The following is a 17,512-nucleotide window of genomic DNA, read 5'->3' as shown; positions in this document are numbered from 1 at the left end:
AATCTCCATGACTCAGGTTCCGGTGGCGGTGTAGCCTTTCCCTGAGATGTAACAGGTACCCCCTAATATGACGTACTTTAGGTCTTACATTTGCCTCTTGCGAAATTTATTCGCGAACTAGGGTGTACGCCATAAAGGTTCGCCTCTTTCTCTTTTGTCATTCTTTTCTGATTATTTTCTGTAAAATTCATTATCTCTGCGAGAGTCTCGCAATTCATAATATTGTATCTGAATTTCGCAATCTCAATTTTGTTGTTCAATCAAATGTATTTTTGAGAATTTTACTTATTGCGAGATTATCGCAACAACTTAATCATTCATACATTTCTTGCTTTTATTACTTTTGCCCTCCTCTGCTTCTTTATGATTTTCTGCTACTGCTTCCTTGGTATATGATTTTGTAACCTCTTCTCCTTTCTTTTCGATTGTATCCACCATCAACTTCTCACTTCTTTGTACATCCTTGATTTTGTGTCGCCAGTTTTCCTTCTTGTTTGCTCTTCCTTCGCAAGATTCTATCTCAGTTTCGTAACATTTCCTTCAACCCAATCTCCCTTTATGATTCCTACACCATTGGGGTGAGGGAATTTGATGCATTGATGGAAAGTTGAAGCTACACCTAGAATCCCATGTAGCCAAGGTCGACCAATTAATGCATTGTAGGGTGATTCTACATCAACGACACAGAATGAGATTTGAAGATATTCCCTTCAATGGAATTTGCATAGTAACCTCCCCTTTAGGCTTGTTAGCAGTACCATTAAAACCATATATCTTATATGTTGATGGTATAAGATCATCATCTCTTCCACCCATGGTTTTATAAGTATGATAAAATAAGATGTTCACAGAGCTTCCAGTATCGACTAGATTCTATTGATTGCCCATGAATCTTCAGCTTCATCATCCTCATCTTCTTTTGGTTTTGGATTAATCTCTAATTTTATTACCAATGGATTGTCATGCACCTCTTCTCCTTCGGGAATTCTTCTGCGGTAAAGAAATTATCTGTTTCTGCCATTCCTCTAGTTGCGAAATTTTCGCAATATTCATAATTTCTTTCCATTATTATCTCTTGCGAACACTCGACTTAAAACATTATCATGAAAGTCTTCAATTGTCTTATATGAATGTACGATAGAGTGACAGAATAGATTTTTTGCTTTTGCACCAACTTCTATGAAGAATGTTTCTTTGTTTTTCATTGTATTCACTTTGTGATGTTCTGGTGGTGGTGGTAATGGTTGAGGTTGTGGATGCCCTACCAGAAAGTCGTTTAATTTTCCTTGATCTATCATTCTCAAAATAATCCTCTTTATATTTCTGCAATCGTTTGTGGTATGTCCATGAAAATGATGATAAGAACAAAATTCATGACTTCTGTGATTTGGAGGTGGTTCCGTTCCCATGTTCCACGGTGTTGGTATATTTTCCATCAATATTATAGCTTCCCATATCTTGTCCACACTTGCATTTAGAGGTGGCATCTTTATTTCTTCCCATACTACCTTATGACCTCCTTGTCCTCTATTAAAGTTTAGTCTTTGACCTCTATAAGTTTCTTGCAGTTGATCGAGTCTTTGAATCTTGTTATTTCCTCCATGACTGTAGAAATTTATTTCTCTTTCATACTCTTCTTGATCTCGACTTCCCATAGCTACCAACTTCTGCTGATTGCTACCTGTCACCTTTTCTTGTTGTACTTGCGAAGTATTCGCCACTGTATTTATTAGCTTGGGTAATAAGCTTGCATTCGCTGCTTTCGAGCTGGTATTCGCAACTGTATATGATTCCATTTCATTTTGTCTTTCCTCCAAAGAAATGTATTCTTCTTCAAGTTCTCGCAATTCTTTCATTGTAATTGTATTCTTGACTCTGAAAATTTGGACATACAACAGGTTTGTTGCAAACATAGCATTGATAAATGATAATATGAGATATCTCTCATCTACACGGCCAGTCATTTCGCTACACATAGTTCTCCATCTTTTAGTCAAGTGTTTCAAACTTTCACCAATCCTTTGTTTTAATCCAAACACATCTTCTATACCAGGTCGTGAGGAATTATTACTTATATATGCTCCCAAGAATGTGGTCTGCAAATGATTGAAGGAGGTTATTGTGTTCTTTGGTATACCTTCAAACCATTTTAATGCCTCTCCTGTTAAGCTGGAAGCGAAATATTTGCACAATACCGCATAATGATTTTCCCATTGTAACATTCACCTCACATAAGCTTTAATGTGTTGAATTGCACAAGTTGTTCCATCGAAAATGCTGGTTAATGCGGGCAAATTGCATTTCGGTGGTATTCCTCCTAATTATACTTCCCTTGTAAATGGAGTTTTCGCAGCTTCTTCTATTGCTTCATCCAATTGTCTTCTACCCACTTCTCCTCTGTTATTTAGCATTCCTCTCATTTCTTCTAATTCTTTCAAGATTTGTTTATTTACTCCTGAATCTTGACCCATTGATCTCTTTAACTTTGCTTCTCTTCTTCTGCGTTCACGTCTATCTTCTCTTGCGAAATTTTGTATCTCTTCTTCATTATCCTCATCTCGTCTTCTTCTGTGATTCTCTTCCTCATCCCTATCTTGAATTCGCAAGTGATGATGTCGTTCATTTTCCCCTCCATAATTTTGTTCATTTCTTATCAACTCAATTCGCTGTCTTTCATCCATTCTCCTCACTCTATCATACTCCTCATTGAGATTATCATTATTCCGGTTTTGTATACACATTCTTTCTCGGTTGTCATGATTGTTCTGGCGAATTGTCTCCTGAAGCTCGTTCTCTTCCATTTCCGCTCTCAACCTTTCACGTTCGCAGATTAAACGTGCTTGTTCAGCATTATGTCTTTCAATTTCTTCTTCAATTGTCTGTTGATTTCTTTGATTTTCTCTCACATGTAAAATTCTTCTTCCCTCCTCTTGATTTCCTTCGCCACCTTGGTTATTTTGTCTCTGAATTAGCCCGTTCTCTTGATTTCCTCCAATTTTCCTATCATCAAAAGTTTTATTTTGTGGAATGTAACGATCATCAATTCTTTCTCTATTTTCGTGATATTCTTCATTATGATTTGACATTTCTTCTTGAATATTGTTTCCAACATTGATTGTAGTTGATCTGGAATATGATTTTGTAATACTTCTCGGTCTTCTATTCTGCAATCTGATATTCTCCATCCTTAATTCGTGATTTTGTCTTGTTAAATTTGCACGTTCTTCTGCCTCAGTTCTTCTTTCTTCATGTATTCTTCGTCTCAATGTTTCTAACGCTCCAATTTCTTCACCTCCATGAATTATTCCTTCATCTGCTTCTTGATTTCTCTCTTCATGTCTGTAATTTCTATTTTGTTGTTCTTCTTCTATTTCTTCTGCTGAATTTGATCGCCAAGTGTGTAAGCTCACTCTGTCATAATCTGCATTCCTCTCTTAAACTAGTGTTTGTTTAATTGGTGATTGAATTATATTTTCTTCCATTTCACTTCTTCCTCTTCCAGCAATTCTTTTGCTTTTTCTAATAGTAGTTGGTTGTTCGGATGTATTTCTTCTTCTAGCCATTTCTTCAATGCTAACAGTGTTTCAAGAAATTATGAAAATTCTTAATCAACTACTTTAAATTTTCACAAATCTTAATATCAATCTTTAGCTTTTTCTAGAATAATCTTCCACTCGTCCCTGTTTCTAGCGCCATTATGTAGTTGCAGGAAATCCTACATTACACCCCTAATACGATTTCATTGTTGTTCAACTCATTTTAGGTTTATGCTCTTAATTTTATTGATTAAATTCTGAATGTTCTTACAAGGAAAATAAATAAATCAAGAGTGATCTTTATTCTGAACTTTCTCTCTCCTATTTACTTGTTTCTCACTCAAAAAATATCCCCCTCCTTTACAACTCGAATGACTATTTATAAGGAAATACATAGTGGATGACATCTAATCTGTCATTTATTTTCGGATATGGTTTGCGACATTCTCGCAAATTACAAATGTTAACTTCCCAAGCTCTCTAATTTTCGCAAGACTATCACATCTTTCTCATGATACTTGCTGACGTTGTTTCTGAAACTGTTCTACGACGCTATTGTGCAATTCCATTGATAATTTCGCTGAGACATAATTGTTGCGAGAATTTGATACTACAAGTATTTATAGTTTTCAAATGAAACCATTTTCCTTTATCATATCCACTACCACATCATCATCCAATAAAAGTATGCCACATGTCATATAATATAAAAATCCTCCAATCAGAATGCGCCATGTGTCAAATACTGCAATCAATATCTTAATTATTATTTTCAACCATAAAGAATAATAATCTTTCCCAAATCTTCAAATATTCCATTACTCCACATCATAAGGAAATATTTTCTTCATTAAACAAAATATCTTAAGATATCCTTTATCATAACTAATATCTTTCACATGTTTTCCACACTTCTACACACTCAGTGGAGTTCTTACCACACTCCCATATCCACAAAATTGGACTTAATAAAGTGATTCTCCATGTAATTCCTTTCGGGATTAGACCATTTAATCAAAAATCACTTCATTTCCTCCATTTTTCCCGCAGATTTCCGTATTTTAGTCCATCGAGCTTTATTTCCTTCAAAATACTTAAAACAAGTTTATTAGCGATAAAATGAGTCCTAGCTAATGTAATTATGGGTGAAAAAGCGTCGCACTTACGTGCTTATTAGCCGCCGAGAAACGAATCTGAACCCTAAACAAATGCACTATACGGGAATAATTTAGATTCGAGAGATCAATCTGTACAATCCTGGCCTAAACCAAGAAATGGCCGTTTCAGTCTTGCTTCGGTCACAAAGTGAAGGAAAAGGGTTGATCTTAAGGAGGGAAGCGAAGAAGGTGTTGAAATCAGGATGAAGGCATGGTTGTTTTATGACTTGTATCAGAATGTGGTTTCTGGATACTTGTGTTGATAACACTTGTTATTTTTTGTCGAAACAGGTCGAAAACCTATTTATACAAGTCATGATTGAGCGCACCCTGATCTCATAGGAAGTGGAGACAGTTAAGTAGTGGAGAAGTTGGGATTGTGTGAAAGTGGTGACAATAACATCTCTATCATGAGGGATGACCAGATAGTATTACACCCACTACTTTTTTAATGCTATCAACTGTCCGTTTTTCCTGACACTTTCTCGTAATCGGCGTGTTGCACGCCGCACGCTGTAAACCGCCATACCAATACCCCAGTAAGCATCCCCCAGTTTGTGACATGATGTCTCGAGTATTTTCGTGGAAAATATGTCACAAGTTGCTAACTGAGTCTTGTTGGAAAGACCTAGCTATTTTGACCAATCACGCGCAAGCTAGGCGGCGTGGGGTCACACGTTACAAGTCAAGTCATGGGACTTACCGCAAGAAATAACATGTAATGCTTTTAGGTTAAATAATTAAATTATTTGTGAAACCGATACTCATAAAATATCGTATGTATTCGATGCATGTAAAGCATCGCTTTTTAGCAAGCAGCTCAAAATAATCGATGCATGTGAAGCATCATTGTATTGAACCTATCTTGGTAGGTCGCGGAACCTAGTGTCTTAAAAGGAGTATGACCGGCCATTTTCAGGAAGCTGCTGAGAGCTATTTATGCATGCCAAAGGTAAGTCGGTAGGTCCCTATAGGAGAGTGATGGTTGGTAGCCATTTTGACATCATATTGGTCGGTCCAAGTTAAATCTAGACCGATTAAATTGGATAGCCAAATTGGATGGCTGAGATAATTTGCGGCAATTATTGATTGCCGCTAATTTATTTAAGACTCATATAAGAAGCGTGCCCAGATTTCTTTGGGCGAACGTTTAGAAGCTATATGGGCAGGCCGCGGCTTGGCTGATTGCAGCTTATGGAAGGGGGTGGTCGTTGATCATGACTACATCTTGTTGGCTGCCTAAAATAGGAGTTAGGTCGGCCGATTCTTCTGGTGAAGTTGGGAGGCCGAGATGATTTGCGGCAGTTAATGGATGCCGTTGATTCAATTTAGGTTTTAAAATCTGTGTGGCCAACCCATTTTGGGCAAACGCTTTTTGGTGTTGGCGGCATACTGTGGACCATTCGACCGGTCAGCGCTACAGTCGGGCCATTAGTGAACGTATCCGCGCTTTGTCCGTTGATCATAATTGAATCTAGGCCATTCAATCCGGCTGGCGAAGTTGGACGGTCGAGATCGTTTTGCGACAGTAATGTGCCGCCGCTAACATAAATTAGGGTTTTGTAACCCGCACAACCAATTCTCTTTGGGTAATCGTTTGGTGGCTTCGCTAGCGAGTGATAAGGATTCCGATTGGCCTAAGCATTAATGGGCCCGGCGGTGCACATGATGGTGCTTGTCCGGCCGTGTTAAAAAATGGCTATACTTGATAAGTCGACTGGCCAAAACGTACGGCCGTGATCGTTTTAAGACTGACATGAGCATCCTATATTAGATTCCTTAAGGAAGGCGCGTCGAAAACCAACTTCTAACTTTATTTAAAAGTGTGTGTGGCGCGTTTAAAGCGATCTGATTGGTCGATGGGAAAGGGGGATGGCAAGCAGCAACATAGAGCGTGGCCAGCCGGTCACAGGTGGCGCCTGCTGAAGCAAATCGGTCGGCCAGGTGGCATGGCCATGTCTCCTCTTGTCGCTGCTCTTACTAGTCGTAGTTCTTATTTCTTTCTTGTTTACTGATTTTTGGCAGGACTTTGCTCCTACTAGCTCCATGATGGATCAATTCCCTAGCTTGCCTAGGTTTAGTTTCGTTCGAGATATTGCGGAGGCCGCCAAAAACCTAATTTTTACAAATTAATTAGGTTAAAATTTGAATCTTGTAAATTATCACAAAATTGATCAAATTTGATGAATTCTATGTGTTGACACAAAATTCTTAAGTTTATTCTCAGAGAGCAGTCATCGCGTCTTCTGACTGAGTACTTTCATGCATACCTTAATCTTGATACTTCGGGAAATTCATGCTACTCAGCTGCGAGTAAACACTAACTGTCATGTCATATCAATATTAAGAGTTCAGCCGGGGAACATAGCAAAGGAAAATACTCAATAAGCCATACATTAATGAATAATGCATGCGAGAGATTAATAAAATTTATAAAATGCCTGGGATTGTTGCTACATGCACCATTCTGAATAAATTTCATATAAATATACTGAGTTGCTTAATACGCATGTGAGTAAAGAGGCATGGGCACTCATCACTTTCAAATGGCTCAGTTTCTTTGCAGAATAACAGCGCATTAATACAGGGTTTTAAAATTCTAGCCCTAAACTAAAAACTACTATCAACGTTAAGTCCCTTGCTTAGCACGTAACAGTGACATTGTTGCGGGGTAAATACTATATGGTTGATCGCTGTCGTAGGCGTCAAAAATAATTACACTTTTTTACTACTCAAAATATATAATATAGCAAGGGCAAGAAAGGATCATTCCACAAAGAGGACTAGGTTGTCAATATGTTTTGGTATCTTAAGCAAACAAAAGGGGGGATTTTTTTTTTCTGATTTTTATAAATTAAAATAAAAGCAAACAAAGAAATAAACAAGCAAATCAAGATATAAATATATTGGTTAAGGATTCATTTTTAGTCACAAACATGTTCTTGTTTTAATAACTAAAATTGATATTTAATCTCTCATTATCAAAGGCCCTAGGATACCTTGATCGCAAGTTTATCCAGCAAATCTCCTCTTATCATCAACAAACACATTAAAAGATGCGAATATGAATTCTATCTAAGAGAACAACCTAACGTTTAAAAGCACCAATCAAGTTTAATTCCCTAGATGCATTAAGTTCTATGAAATCAGGCCAATCAAAGCAATCGAACGTGTAAAAGCACTAATCCGATTTAACAAAGGTTATGATTCACTTGTGACTACTAGGATGTATCACTACAAGAAATATCCACAACTATGCTACTTGCAATCAGAAATTTATCACTTTTGCGTATAATAAACTCTAATCTAGCAATAAAGATGAAACCAAACTCAATCAATTCGCGACTCGACTAAACAAGCATTCAAATCATGCAACAATATTAATGGTGAATCATAAACGATAAAGCATGGAGACAAAACTAATTTATCATATCAAAAAGCATATTTTGTGAAATCAAATTATTCTATAACCAATAATAATAGTCTAGCTCATGTTCATGGAGTTCATAACAAGAATAAAAAGGAAAGTTCTCATGTTTCTAAACCCTAAAACAAAAGTAGAAGTAAAGATGATATGATCCCAAAAGGAGAGATCCCCTTGAACAGAGAGATGTCTTTCCCTTTTATACTTTCTCTGCCAAAACCTAAGTCTCCACCGCATAGGCCCCACTGTTGCTTCTGCTAGAAAGGAGTCCCAAAATCCAAGCCCACAAATCAGAGCCCAAGCTCACCTGAGTAAAGTACTGGATCGGTCAGTCAAGTTGGCTCACTGAGTTAACTCGTTGTTCATGAAATCCTGCGAAGTTTACCCATTTCTGGCATGTTCTTGGCCATAATTTCAGGCCGTTTTTAAGTCCTTCTCTGCACTCCTAGCATTCATCTGTTTCTCATTAACAGCTTCTTCACTAGTCTCAGCTGCATTGCAGAATCTTCTCAAATGCCTTGTGTTCTCGTCAGCAGCCACAGCTCATATTACATTCCCTGTAAACTCGAAACAACCCCAGCTAACTTTCCTGTCTTGTTACCTGACTTCACTGATTTTCTCTTCAGCTCAACCGCATTCTTCATCTCAGCTGCTTCACTGTATCAAGCACAAACCCTTGTCAGTGGTTTCTGAATCTCCTCCTAACACAACTCCTTGCTGCTGCTACTGCAACACCAATATCATATTTATCTTCTCTATACCCATTCAAATCTCAGTTCAGAGCAAACACATCCCACAGTTCCAGATTTGAACCAAAACCCTCAATTGAATCTCCACCAATTTCACCTGTACTCTGCACCGGCATCAGCACTTTCAAAACCAAATCAGACCCATGTTTTCTTGTTGCAGCATCACCTCCATGGCTTCGACATACCACAACATCAACATCAGTTCTTTCCGGCATCAGAACTTCAACAACATCTCAAATCTCAGTTCTTTCCCATTTCAACAGTGCAAAACATCCACAACTTACTCATTGCAGCATTTTATATTCAAGCTCCTGCCACTCTCCAACTCCATTGCATCATTCTCTCCTTTCCTTTCTGCAGTTCATTCATCAGTCATTGTTGTAGCTGCAGCCGTCATGACCACCAACATGTATCTTCCTACATCCCTGCACCTTCAACTCCAGCTCAAAATGCCAGAAGCAACAACAACATTGCCTCCCAAATGCAGTATCAACTTGTACCACCTGCACTGCAATACAACATTAACAGCTGGATCATTTGATTATTCTTCTCTGCATTACAACAACAGAACTCCCATTGTAACACTGCCTCAGTTTCACCAGCAAGCAACCTTGTCTACTTCCACACACTCCAGTTCAGTTCAGGCCACAATCCAAGATCCTTATACACCACCTGCGACTGCACAAACCTCATTCAATCTCCAACAACAATTCCAAATATAATCACTGCCGAACCAGTCACAAGCTTAACCTTGCTCCAACTCTCACATAACCAGTTTCTCCATTTCCTTCTCCAACTCAACCTGACAGCATCACTTGTAACTGTACTTCATTCCTACAGCTCCAATTTGCTCATTGCATCTGCACAATTCACCATCAATCCATTCCATGGCACCTTCTTGGCTGCACTCACCATCAGAATCAAAGCAACATCACCTCAAACCCATTCAACTGCAGCAGCTTCGTAACTCAAACTCAATACGGCACCTGCAACTCAGCTGCAACAGATTCGTCCACTCACCTACATCATACATTCATCTATTTATAAGCTTCAGTTCCATAACCCTAACTTATCATCAATTTCTCGATTCAGATCAGTTGAAACACCTGATTTCTTCACACATCCACACAATTACCACCAACCCATCTTCTTATTATAGATTACGATCATCGCCATCTATCTTTCCTCCTCTGATTCATCTCAGATCCACCTTATGCTTTATAATCTCAGTTATCAAACACATCAATCTTGCACCAGCAGCAACAGTTTGTCATTGACCCCAAGTTTCCCAAATGCCAACAACGGGATACTAAGATCATTAGTAGAAAATTTTCCTTGATTCCAAGCTAGCTTCTTGCCAAAAAGCCCAAGAGAGATTTCACAACATGATGGACGTTCTTCACTTGGTCTAGGAAGCGCACGTTTCCCAACGGAATGTTGGTAATCCTTGAAATTAATTCTCTATCAACAAGAAATCTTTCTCTGTTTACCATGGATTTGAATTCCATCTTATCAAGATCAACATCATGAATGTTGGCATAGAAAATTCTTGTGAGAGAATCAAAACCTTGACCATTACCATCAAAGATATTTCCAAGCTTGAATTTTGTGAAGCAAGCTAAATCCTCTTCATGCCCACTAGAGAAATCCAATTTCTTTTCTAGGATAAAACCTTTAGATGAAATATTTTCAAAAAGTCTAGCACAAGAATAGCTACAAACCTAATCCTAAGAGAGTTTTGGTCACAAGGAACATCCATGCTAGAGGTATTTGAGTTTTTGGAGCTCCCTTTTGAGCTCCTAGAATTCATCATGAGATCTCAGAAATTGAAAGGGACAAGAGGAATTTACTTACTTGGAGTGAAACTTGAACACCCTTTCTTTCAATTTCTCCAAAGAGGCTTCAAAGAAGAAAAACACAAAACCCTAGAGGTTCACGAACGCGGACTGGAGATGAAGAAGGAAAGGGTGCGCGAACTTCTTCTTTATAGGACCAAAAATGGGCTTGGACCCGTTTGTGAACCGCGACCCACACAAGGAAAGTGGGGCTTTCTTTTACTACAGAGGTTATGCATCCTGTGACAACACATATTGTGAGAGACGATGGATGCAGTAGAAAGCTTTATTTGGTATTCTAACAAAGAATAACAAAACTGTACACTATTCAAACCATTTCTTGCCCCATTCCAAGATATATACAAATGGGGTGGTGCCAAGCTTGTTACCAAGAGGAATAATGTGCAGAGAAATTCTCATGCAACATTTCTGGTTGATATGTGTGAACAATCCCCTTTGTGTAACCAAAATAATGATGATAATCAGGGCAGTCATAGCTTTCTCTCCTTTGTTTAATCTGGTTAGAAGAAAGATTCTTCCGATTCCTAGGTTGTACAGTATTGTTAGGTTTAACATGTACATAACCCTTTTTGGAATGATTCTTAGACTTAACAGAATTAAGTTTTTCTAAGAGATTAAAAACGCCTTCGAATGCTCTGAATAGATCTTTGTCAATTGATCCATTATGATAGTATTCCTCAAAGAGTTCAAGAGTTAATCTAATGAGGGTCCATATTCTTGAGCGTGGCGAACGTTTTCTCAATCTCTCATTCTTTTTATTTTTTCCTTTAGATTGATACTTATCATCTAAATCTTCCTTTTTAGATGAAGAGAGACTATCATGAGAAACCAGAGGTTTTGACCATAATAATCTTGAAGCAATCTTTAAGGATTTCTGGCGTGCGTTATAGATGCCAAGAGAAAGTTTTCCAAAGAAATTTCCCATGGGACAATTTTTAAGGAACGAACAAACACAAATTTGTTAGGTTTAAAGTGTTTGCCTGCTCTGATACCAATTGAAAAAGCGGGGGTCTAACAACCACACCCAATATTTCGGTTAGCAATCTGTATGGACAAACTCCAATATACTTTCTAGAGAATCAACTAGACAGTCAGACTCAATCTAGATTAAAAGTATATCAAAGAGTTTATATCTCAATCTCTCGATTTGATCTTTACTCAAGCAAATAGAAATCTGCGAGTCTTTATCAAAGAGAGATAACTTGGATGGTACCAAAGACCAATATACAAGTGTCAATCAATTTAAATCAACAACCAAAAGGTCGGATATTCTAATTGATTGAACAACGCACAACCTGTGATATTTCAATTATATAAACAAATATAATGCGGAATAGAAATATCACATACACCAGAATTTTGTTAACGAGGAAACCGCAAATGCAGAAAAACCCCGGGACCTAGTCCAGATTGAAAACACATTGTATTAAGCCGCTACAGACACTAGCCTACTCCAAATTAACTTCGGTCTGGAATGTAGTTGAACCCCAATCAATCTCACACTGATCCAAGGTACAGTTAGGGGTGCCAACGGGTCCTATCGGGTCCGGGTAGTATACTACCCGGAACCGGAACCGTTAATTTTAATCGGTTCCGGATCCTAACGGTTCTGGGTCCGGTTCCTAAATTGATGGACCCGGAACCGGACCCGTTAAAAACCTTAATTACCCGTCGGGTCCGGGTATTTATCGGGTCTTCTAAATTCAACTATATTTTTTGATAATCTATTTTTATAATTGTTATGTTAGCTTGAATTTTATAATTTTTCATATAAAATTATTATTATATATATACAAATGTTTTAATTAACGTTAAAAGTAAGAAAATAAACAAAAAATGAAAAAAAATCAAGCGAAACCATACAAAATCTTTCCGTTTTAAGTAAAATTAACAAGCAAAACATGAATATTCGGGTACCCGATACCCGTCGGGTAGTGATTTTGTTAATGGGTCCATTCTTAGGACCCGGAACCGGACCCGATACACCCTGATACGGTTCGGTTCCGGGTAATCGGGTACCTGTTGGCAGCCCTAGGTATAGTTATGCTCCTACGCCTCTGATCCCAGCAGGATACTGTGCACTTGATTCCCTTAGCTGATCTCACCCACAACTAAGAGTTGCTACGACCCAAAGTCAAAGACTTTAACAAACAAATCTGTATCACACAGAAAAAGTTTGCGGTAATAGATAAATACGTCTCCCACGAATATACCTACGAGTTTTGTTCCGTCTTTTGATAAATCAAGGTGAACAGGAACCAATCAATAATACCAGACTTATATTCCCGAAGAACAACTTAGTATTATCAATCACCTCACAATAATCTCAATCGACGCAGCGAAAAAAGATATTGCGGAATCACAAACGATGAGACGAAGTTTGTTTTTGATTACTTTTCTATCTCGCCTATCGGAGATATAAAATCTCAAGCCAATTATTTCAATTGTACTCGTACGATAGAAGATGCAAGATCAGATCACACAACTACAAGAAAAGTAGTATTGGTCTGGCTTCACAATCCTAATGAAGTCTTTAAGTCGTTAACCTGGTTTAGAAGAAGAAACCAAAGGTTAAAGGAGAATCGACTCTAGCTTAGCACAACTAGTATCACACATAATGTGTGGGGATTAGGTTTGCCAGTTGCTAGAGTTCTCCCTTATATACACTTTCAAATCAGGGTTTGCAATCAATGTTAGCTTAGTAACATAGCATTCAATATTCACCGTTAGATAAAAACCTGATTAGATTCAAGATAATATTTCTCAACCGTTAGATCGAAAACTTAGCTTGTCACACACAAATGAAATGTCCAATTTTGGGTTTATGAACCGTACCCAAACATTAACATTTGTTGGTTCAATAAGTCAACCAAATGGTTAGCCATATGATTACTCTCATATCAACCTTATTCTTCTTCACCATAACTAGTTCAAATGACTCAAATGAACTAGTTAGAGAGTTGTTCAATTGCAAGGAAATCTTATGTAACTACACAAGACACAATTGAAGCAAAATCGATGTGATTCACTCGAATCGGTTCATGAACTTTATAGCCACGGTTTGCAAATGCATTCCTTAGTTTATTTAAACATTAGTTCAAGAACAACCGAATTTAGATATAACTTGCTCAAGTTCGCGGACTGATGGTATTTTTCAATGATGTTATAGTAAGAAGATTCGTTCACTCAGATTTGTTGAGAATTTGTTTTAAGACTTAATAAAGAAAATAAGGATGTAGGATCAGAATCTCGCAATGACAATGTTTCAGCAAAGTTATCAATGACACGGCACAATAGCGTCGCAGAACAATTTCAGAAATGATAAAATAAATGACGTCAGCTAAGATCACGAGAAAGATATGATAGTCCTGCGAAAATTAGAGAGTTTGCGAAATTAATGTTTGTAAGGTTGCGAGAATGTCGCAGACCATACCCGAAAATAAAGGACAGATTAGTTGTCATCCACTATGTATTTCCTTATAAATAGTCGTTCGAGTTGTAAAGAGAGGGGGAGATCTTTTTTGAGTAAGAAACAAGTAAATAGGAGAGAGAAAGTCTAGAGCAACGATCATTCTTGATTTCTTTATCTTTTGTTGTAATAACATTCAAAGATTGATCAATAAAATTAAGAGTGTAAACCTAACAATGAGGTAATTAATAATGAAATCATATGAGGGGTGTAGTGTAGGATTTTCTGCAACTACATAATGGCGCAAGAAACAGGGAGGTGTTGAAGATTATTTTGGAAAAGGCTGAAGATTGATATTGAGATTTGTGAAAATTTAGAGTGATTGATTAAGAATTTTCCATAATTTCTTACAATATTGTTAATATTGAAGAAATGGCTAGAAGAAGAAATACATCCGAACAACCGACTATTGTTAGAATAAGCAAAAGAATTGCTGGAAGAGAAAGAAGTGAAATGGGAGAATCTACTAGAATGAGAAGTAATAGAGAAAATCAAATTCAACCACCAATTCAACAAACACTAGTTCAAGGGAGGAATACAGATTATGATAGGGTGAGCATACACACTTGGCAATCAAATTCGGCAGAAGAAGTAGAAGAAGAACAACAAAACAGAAATTATAGGAAGGAAGAGAGAAATCAAGAAGCAGATGAAGGAATAATTCATGGAGATGAGGAAATTGGAGCGTTAGAAACGTTGAGACGAATAATACATGAAGAAAGAAGAGCTGGGGCAGAAGAACGTGCAAATTTAACAAGGAAAAATCACGAATTAAGGATGGAGAATATAAGAGTACATAATAGAAGATCGAGAAGTATTACAAAATCATATTCAAGATCGACTAGAAGAGAAATGAGGCGAAACTCACCCACAATCAATGCTGGAAACAATATTCAAGAAGAAATATCAAATCCTAATGAAGAATATCGCGAACATAGAGAAAGAGCTGATGATCGTTACGTTCCAAAAAATGAAACTTTTGATGATGGGCAAAATGGTGGAAATCAAGAGAACGGACAACATCAGGGACGAAATGACCAAGATGGCGAAGAAAATCGAGAGGAAGGAAGAAGAATTTTACATGTGAGAGAAACTCAAAGAAATCAACAGACAATTGAAGAAGAAATTGAGAGACATTATGTTGAACAAGCACGTTTAATCTGCGAACGTGAAAGATTGAGAGCGGAAATGGAAGAACAAGAGCTTCAGGAGACAATTCGCCAGAACAATCATGACAATCGAGAAAGAAGACGTACACAAAACTGGAATAACGGTAATCTCAATGAGGACTATGATAGAGTAAAGAGGATGGCTGAAAGACGGAGAATTGAATTGATAAGAAATGAACAAAATCATGGAGGGGAAAATGAAAGGCATCATCATATGAGAATTCAAGATAGAGATGAGGAAGAGCATCGCAGAAGAAGACGACATGAGGATAATGAAGAAGAAATGCAAAATTTCGCAAGAGAAGATAGACATGAACGCAGAAGAAGATAGGCGAAATTAAAGAGACCAATGAATCAAGATTCAGGTGTAAATAAACAAATCTTGAAAGAATTAGAAGAAATGAGAGGAATGCTAAATAATAGAGGAGAAGTAGGTAGAAGACAATTGGATGAAGGAATAGAAAAAGCTGCGAAAACTCCATTTACAAGGGAAGTACAATTAGGAGGAATACCACCGAAATGCAATTTGCCCGCATTAACCAGCATTTTTGATGGAACAACTTGTGCAATTCAACACATTAAAACCTATGTGATGTGCATGTTACAATGGGAAAATCATGATGCCGTATTGTGCAAATATTTTGCATCCAGCTTAACAGGAGAGGCGTTAAAATGGTTTGAAGGTCTACCAAAGAACACAATAACCTCTTTCAATCATTTACAGACTACATTCTTGGGGGCATATGTAAGTAATAATTCCTCGCGACCTGGTATAGAAGATGTGTTTGGATTAAAACAAAGGATTGGCGAAAGTTTGAAACACCTGACTAAAAGATGGAAAACTATGTGTAGCGAAATGGTTGGCCGTGTAGACGAGAGATATCTTATATTATCATTTATCAATGCTATGTTTGCAACAAACCTATTGTATGTCCAAATTTTCAGAGTCAAGAATACGATCACAATGACTGAATTGCGAGAACTTCAAGAAGAGTACATTGCTCTAGAGGAAAGGCAAAATGAAATGGAATCATATCCAGTTGCGAACACCAGCTCACAAACAGCAAATGCAAGCTTATTACCCAAGCTAATAAACACAGTGGCGAATACTTCGCAAGTACAACAAGAGAAGGTGACAAGTAAGAATCAACAGAAACTGGTGGCTATGGGAAGCCGAGATCAAGAAGAGTATGAAAGAGAAAGAAATTTCTACAATCGTGGAGGAAATAACAAGATTCAAAGACTCGATCAACCGCAATAAACTTATGGAGGTCAAAGACAAAACTATAATAGAGGACAAGGAGGTCACAAGGTAGTATGGGAAGAAATCAAGATGCCACCTCTAAATGCAAGTGTGGAGAAAATATGGGAAGCTATAATCTTGATGGATAATATACCAACACCATGGAACATGGGAACGGAACCACCTCCAAACCACAGAAGTTATGAGTTTTGTTCTTATCATCATTTTCATGGACATACCACAAATGATTGCAGAAATGTAAAAAGAATTATTTTGAGAATGATAGATCAAGGAAAACTAAACGACTTTCTGGTAGGGCATCCACAATCTCAACCACTGCCACCACCACCAGAACATCACAAAGTGAATACGATGAAAAAGAAAGAAACATTCTTCATAGAAGTTGGTGCAAAAGAAAAAAATCTATTATGTCACTCTATTGTACATTCATATAAGACAATTGAATATTTTCATGATAATGTTTTGAGTAGAGTGTTCGCAAGAGATAATGATGGAAGAGAAATTATGAATATTGCGAAAATATCGCCACTAGAGGAATGGCAGAAACAAATCATTTATTTTACCACAGAAGAAATTCCCGAAGGAGAAGAGGTGCATGACAATCCATTGGTAGTAAAATTAGAAATTAATCCAAAACCGAAAGAAGATGAGGATGATGAAGCTGAAGATTCATAGGAAATCAATAGAATTCTAATCGATACTGGAAGCTCTGTGAACATCTTATTTTATCATACTTATAAAACCATGGGTGGAAGAGATGATGATCTTATACCATCAACATATAAGATATATGGTTTTAATGGTACTGCTAACAAGCCTAAAGGGGAGGTTACTATGCGAATTCCACTGAAGGGAATATCTTCTGAAATCTTATTCTGTGTCGTCGAT

This window comes from Papaver somniferum, unplaced genomic scaffold (assembly GCF_003573695.1).
Source record: "Papaver somniferum cultivar HN1 unplaced genomic scaffold, ASM357369v1 unplaced-scaffold_70, whole genome shotgun sequence".
NCBI lineage: Eukaryota > Viridiplantae > Streptophyta > Magnoliopsida > Ranunculales > Papaveraceae > Papaver > Papaver somniferum.
This window is presented reverse-complemented; position numbering follows the sequence as displayed.